The sequence below is a fragment of the Heloderma suspectum genome, chromosome 8 (assembly GCF_057233095.1).
Source record: "Heloderma suspectum isolate Gila_16-S chromosome 8, 16-S_ref, whole genome shotgun sequence".
NCBI lineage: Eukaryota > Metazoa > Chordata > Lepidosauria > Squamata > Helodermatidae > Heloderma > Heloderma suspectum.
In genome coordinates this window covers 39,286,786-39,293,472 of record NC_139465.1, presented here as the reverse complement: position 1 = coordinate 39,293,472, position 6,687 = coordinate 39,286,786, and the positions used below count along the sequence as shown (strand labels likewise).

The 6,687-nt window shown below is 48.7% G+C and overlaps 1 protein-coding gene across 2 annotated transcripts in view; it reads left to right on the top strand.

The window, feature by feature from the left end:
- Window positions 1–433: 433 nt before the first annotated feature.
- Window positions 434–6,687, top strand: part of SLC7A6 (solute carrier family 7 member 6) — a 56,891-nt gene continuing 50,637 nt past the window's right edge. Inside the window, exon 1 of one of the 2 annotated variants that reach the window (XM_084812068.1) lies at window positions 434–669. The gene's annotated coding sequence lies outside the window, so the exon portion shown is untranslated. Of the gene's footprint in view, window positions 675–6,687 lie in introns of both variants that reach the window. The other variant, XM_084812069.1, reaches the window with a different exon arrangement.

The following is a 6,687-nucleotide window of genomic DNA, read 5'->3' as shown; positions in this document are numbered from 1 at the left end:
TCCATTCTCACTGTAGGGTAGGTGCAGAGGCCCCCATCTGGATTGGGACCCTAGCATGGGGGAGGGAGGGGTTTTAGGGTATAATCCAACGCACCTCCTACTTCATGTAGACGCATTGCAGTGAATGGGGCTTACGTTAGTCATAAGCAGCTTACGTCCCCTTCTCAGCGGGCCCACTTCAAGCAGGGCTTATGTTGGATTTCACCCTTACGACCCGGACACAGCCCCCCTGCTCCTCCTCTAGAGTAAAAAGGAGGTCGTGTGGATGTGTTGTTTGGGGCGGGGGGGGGGATGTAGCTGCTAGGATTTCTGGTATTGCGGCTTTGGGCCACCCGGCCGACTTTCTTGCCGGAATCGTGCGAGGAGGAGGAGGAGGAGGAGGAGGAGGAGGAGGGAGGTCCGGAGAGGTCGGCAGGAGGAGGAGCAAGGCGAGCCCGGGCGGAGCGGAGGCGGCGACCGGGTCCTGCGCCGCCCTGGCTGAGGGAAAACAAGCGAGGCGACTCCCGCGGGGAGCGGCCAGAGGCGGGCCGGGCGCGCGGTGGCGACGCCGCAGCGGGCGGCGCGGCTGGCGGGCGCATCCCCCCGCGGCGGGGCGCGACAGGCGGAGCGGGAGCCGCGGGAGCCCACGGGCGGCGCGGCGCGGCGCGGCGCGGAGCGCCCCGAGCGGAGGCAAGGTGGGCTGGGCGGGCAGCGCGGCGCTGGCAGGGCGCGCGCGCCGCGAGGCGCTGGCGAGGAGGCGGGTGGGATGAGCGTGCTGCGGGTGGCCTCAGCCCAGGCGGCGGCGGGGCGGGGCGGGGGGGCAAGAACGCCGTCTCGCTCCCCCCGCCTCCCCTCCCCTCCCCTCCCCTCCTCTCCTCTCCTCTCCCCCGTCCCCCGTCCCCCGTCCCCCTTCCTTTCGCTGCGCTCTGCCGTCCAGGCGCCACAAAGCCTCCGCTGAGCGGGGCGCTGCGGCAGGGCGAGGAGGCGCCTCACCGCACCAGCGGAGCGGCGGCTGGCCTGAAGAGGAGAAGGGGGGATGATGATGTCGATCAGCCTCCGCGCAGCCCGGCGCCCTCCGGATCTGCTGGACTACCGGTCCCGCCGTGCCCAGCCTGCCAGCCTCCCCCCCCCCCCCGAAACGAGCTGCCCGAGGTTACCTGCCTGACGACAGGGCCGACCGTGGCCTTCCCCTCAGACTAGCGCCCCCCCCCGTGTGTGTCGGACTACAACTCCCACCATCCCCAGGCAGGCTGGATGGGGATGGTGGGACTTGAAGTCCGACACACCTGGAGGGGAGGGAACCGGTTTGGGAGAAAGGCCGAGGCCGGCCCTGCCGTCCGGCGGAGTGAGGCGTGTTGCCCCAGGCGGCTGTTTGGGTGTCGTGAAAAGGCAGTGCCTTGTTATTAGTTATTAATTGTCACTCGTTATTTGATATCCAGTGGGGTGGGCGTGTTGCGGCACCAATAGCAGCAACAAGAGTCCCCGGAAGCTTATTATGCCATAATAAGGATGTGCTTGAGGTCATTTAGTGTTTAGAGTGCCCCAAGACTGTCTTTGCTGTGGCGTAATGTGTGACTGTTTTGAGCGCCGAGAAGGTGAAGAAGAGGCACTTGTGAGATTTTGCCAAAATCACTTTCTTGGTTTTGGTGACTAATATGCATCTTGATGATTCGGGATGGGCAGAGGCATCAGGGGAGGGGGTGCCATTTTGCTTTTCTGCCAGGGCACCAACATGCCTTGGGGTAGAGCTGGTTTCGGTATTGCCCTATTTTGCATTCATCCTGAAACAATATGCTACCCTGCACACACACACACACACACGTAGAGTCATTTTTTTCATTTATTTCATTTCTGTACTGCCCAATAGCCAAAGCTCTCTGGGTGGTTTACAAAAAAATTAAACCCAAAAATACAAGATACAACACACTCAAATGCACGCACAAGATACAACACACTCAAATGCACGCACAAGATACAACACACTCAAATGCACGCACAAGATACAGCACACTCAAATGCACGCACAAGATACAGCACACTCAAGTGCACGCACAAGATACAACACACTCAAATGCACGCACAAGATACAGCACACTCAAATGCACGCACAAGATACAGCACACTCAAATGCACGCACAAGATACAGCACACTCAAGTGCACGCACAAGATACAGCACACTCAAATGCACGCACAAGATACAGCACACTCAAATGCACACACAAACACACATCCCAGGTTCCCAAGAATGTCTCAGCTCATCCCAGGTGAAAAACTTGGGGTTTGAGCCAGAATTATGCTCTATCAGCTGTGCTGGTGGAAGTGGACTTCCCTGCCACCTCCTTCCCATGACAGCCCCTCCAGCCCCCTGAAAATGCTACATAGAAGTCAGGAGACCCTGCTGAATGGGATGAGCTATGGGGGAGGGGGAATCCCAAAAATCAGGTGGAGGGACCTTCTGCAAGTAGAGCCCTTCCTCTTGAGGAAGGCAGATCCTGGATCCAATCCCTTTGTTTTACTGCCTGTCAGTTTTTTTCTAGTAGCTGTTTCTCTCTCCCTGTTTCCAGACCTCTGGAAAGGTCTTCAACCTTTCCAGAGCTGCTGGAATCCCCCTTTAGGCCAAGCATGGATTTGGTGACTTGTTTTTTTTTTTTTTAATGTTAACCATATATTTGTATGATGGCGTGTGCTGCTGTCCTGACCCACCCTAAGTCACGCCTAAGTGACTTGGGTTGGCTGCATTGATGGCAGATGTCTTTTCCTGTTACTGTACACGTGAATGGGCACTTGACTCCATTTGTTTGTCCAGAACAAAGGGGCTGCTATCAAAGTGAATGGACACTGGGCTCTCCTCACTTGGGTGAAGTGAAGAAAAAGATGTTGGCTATGGCCATGGTGACAATATCACCTATTTACATTTGCAGTGAATACTACTAGGTCCTTCTGGTTGTTGCAAGCTATATTACCACCTCCCGGGTGAAAGTTATTTTGCTGTCTCCCTTCTTATCTGTTTGTATGGAAGGGCAGGGAGAGAAAAGTGTGGGTCTTTCATCGTAGGCCCTTTTGCCTGTTTTGTGTGTGGACACTTGGCTGCATTTGCTCCAATGGAAATGAGGCAAAAGGGCTGCAGTGGGGAGAAAATATGCGTGTTCGTCAGGTGGAGGGGACAATAACACGCATACACACCTTACACTTTGATGTCCCAAGAACCTACAACATTGGTTATAGGGTGGATTAAAAATACAATAAATAAATAAAATAGACATGGGTACTGGGTTGTATCCAGTGTGAGTCCTACTTAAAGTAGGCCCACTGAAATTAATGGATCTTAAGTTAGGCTAATGTTGGATAAAGCCCATTGGATAGAATCCACCGTCTTCATTCTTTATAGAATTGCCTAGTTGGTCTGGCACTCCTATTGGGTTGATCTGGCCCAGCTTTGCCCTGCCAGGGAAAGACCTGAAAAGAATTTAGGCATCTCACAAACAAAAGGTGTGGTGATGGCAGCAATATTAAATGTATTTACATTTGCAGTGCGTGCTGCTGGAAAGTGTTTTTGCTGTTCTGGGTGAGCTGTCCTTTTTGCTGTCCTTTTCCCTTTCTCATTGTATGGTGGGGAGAACACTGGGTGCGTTTTCCCTCCAGTGATCTCTACCTCCCCAATGCAGATCATATGAACAGATGAGTGTCTAATATAATGAAATCAGCCAGTCCTTGTTAACAATCTTGCTGCCCTATTTTGGACCAGCTAAAGCTTTCAGACCATTTCCAAATGAAGCCATATATATAAACACATTGCAGTAATTCAAACATGAAGTTACCAGTGCATGGATAACTGTAGCTAGGCTATCTCTGTCCAAATAGCGTCATCGTTGTATATCATCCTAAGCTGATAAAAGGTGTTCCGTGCCATCGAGGCCACCTGTGCCTCCAGTGATAATGTTGGATCCGAGTACTCCTAAACTATGTGATCTTTAGGGGGAGTGCAACCCCTTCCACAAAAAGTTGAACACCACTTAGCCGGACAGATGAACCACCCACAAACAGTACCTCCATCTGGTCTGGACTGAGTCTCTTTATTGGTTCTCATCCAGTTCATTACCACACACAGGCACTGATTCAGAACACCCACCGCTTCACTTGGGTGTGATGAAAAGAGATAGAGCTGAGTGTCATCTGCACATTGGTGACACCTCAGCCCGCAGTGACAATGAACCACTTTGAAGGCTATTGGGGGAACAGTGAAAGCAATGAGTGTGCGCAAGACTCACAGTCTCCCAGTTTGTACAATCAAGTGTGTGGGAGTGAGTGAGCGTGTGGGAGTGAGTAAGCATGCTGGTTCCCAACTGTTTGCATGCTTCCGCTTTGCTGAGCAACCCAGGAACGCTGACATCCAAACCCAGAACTCTGCACTATTGAGGGAGAAACAACCCAGAGTTTTAACCGATGATTTGTTGTTGGGTTAAAACTTCCTGAACAACCCAGAGTTCTGAGTTCGGAAATCATGGTGAACAACCCAGGAACTGGGTTGTTTAGCAAAAGCGGAAATGGGTGAGCCATCAGGAAACCTCATGCTCGCTCGCTCCCAACTTCTCACAGCAAATTGTGGATGTTTAATCAACTGAGCTGGGTCTATATGTTGACAATTGTGAAAGGGCTTAAAAAAAAACCAAAAACTTGCTTGTGATCATTATAGAACACAATTTTCAGATTCTGGTTTTAATGCTGGTTTCTCCAGAACTGTGACTTTTGCATGTTTTTTTCTTTTACAAAAACAAGGATGTGGTGGTACTTGTGATGTTAGTACATACTAGGAAAAAGCTGGTACATACTGGGAAAAAGTACCATTCATGCACATCTGTAGCTAGGGTATAGTAGAGAACAGTGCTGTTCCCTGTTATTTAGAAGGCAAACACATTCTAGAGTTGTTTTCTTTCCACATGAGCAGCTCAGGTTACCCTTAAAGACTTCAGCTTGCATGATACCGCTAAAAATAACAATGAACTTATTTGTCAAGCAATGCTGTTTGTTGCACTTAACAAAGCCCCCAAATTTTTACAACTGGTTTGTTCAGATATGATGCAATGTTTGTTAAGCTAAAGTCTGACAGGTTTTTTCCTCCCCAATGTAAGAAACAGTTTATCTTTTAAACTTTAAGCTTAAGGCCTTGCATTGCACTTCAGCTGGCGTAGCTTGGAACTCACAACTGAGTTGCACCCAGGTCAGGTGCATATCAGCATAGGGTCACATCAGCATCACTTCTTGTGATGTTGCTGCTCATGACTTTTTAAAAGAGAAGGTGAGAATATTTTTTTTCCTACGTGCAAAAGAAGTAGAAGAAAAGTGTTTGCAGGAGGTTCAACTGAAAGTCAGAGGAAGAACATAAGAGAAGAAATTTAGGGCAGAGGTGAACAAGAAACTACCCTCCTGATTGGTTGAAGTTGGGGAAGGAAAGTAACTAATTTTAAGATAAATTTGGGGTGGGTTAGGGTATTTTTAGAAATATGATGTTTTTAATGTCGAATTTTATTGTTTTAAACTGATTCTATTATTGTATATCTCCCAGAGTGGCTGGGTGACCAGCCAGATGGGCGATTAATAAATTTAATAAATGAATAAATAAAATAAAAAGCCTAAGGCAGAAGTAGACAGAGAGAAGAAGAGAAGCCCAGAGTCTCAGGGGGAAGAGAAAGAGGCAGAGATGCTGGAATGGGATAACTTGTTGAGAGAGTGCCAAATCTTTAACAGTAAGATATTGTTTGAATAACAGACGTGGATAAAACACGACCGCAGTCTAATTGAGTTAGCCCAGCAGTGCAGAGCTTCAGGCCTAGGGGCTGAATTTGGCCTTCTGAGGGTCCCAATCCAATCCTCCAGGTTTCCCCAGATGGCTATAACCCCTTTTTCCCTAGTGGCAGTGGAGAAGGCCGCAGGAAGGGAAAGGCAAAAAGGGATGGGCTGCACTATTTTGCCTGTTCTCCCTTCCACTCACAGAACAGGGTGTTGCTGGTCTGTGACAATATAGGTATAAAATTTGAGTGTGCATATAGTGAGTCTTCTATTTGGGCTTAAAGATGGGTCCTAGGTCTAAAAAGTTACAGACTATTCCCTGGAAGGATCCCACCTTTTCTAATATGTTATATTAGGTATATTTTACTTATTTATTTAGTATTTGTTTCCTGTCTTTATCGAGGAAAGTTTATGTAACATAATTACTGTGTAGAAATATTTTAAAAAATATGAAAAGTGGTATATAAATTGATATAATAATAATAATAGTGGAGTATTGAAGTATTAATGTTGCACATACATCAAACATTCCAGTTACTCATCCAGATTATTTGCCCAAAGAAACTATGACTAAAGCAATTCCTCAGGTTTTCAAACTCTGTAATGCAAAATAAGTTCTCCCCAACTCTCCCATTTGTAGGAAGAGTAGGAGAGGCTGGTGCCTGCAAAAATGAGGAGTTGCTACAGGCCCCTCCCCTTCAGCTACTCCACCCATCTAAGGCTCTGCCTGCATGCTCTGACCTAACTTTGGCTATGGTCGTTAAATGAAACCTCCATGTTCAGAGACAGTATAACTCTGAATAATAGATTCTGGGGAAATACGGTGTCGGGAGGCTGTTGCCCACCTCATCTCCTGCTTATAAGCTCCACAGAGGCAGCTGGCTATATGAATCTGTCGGCAACTTATTAGGTCTTGTTTT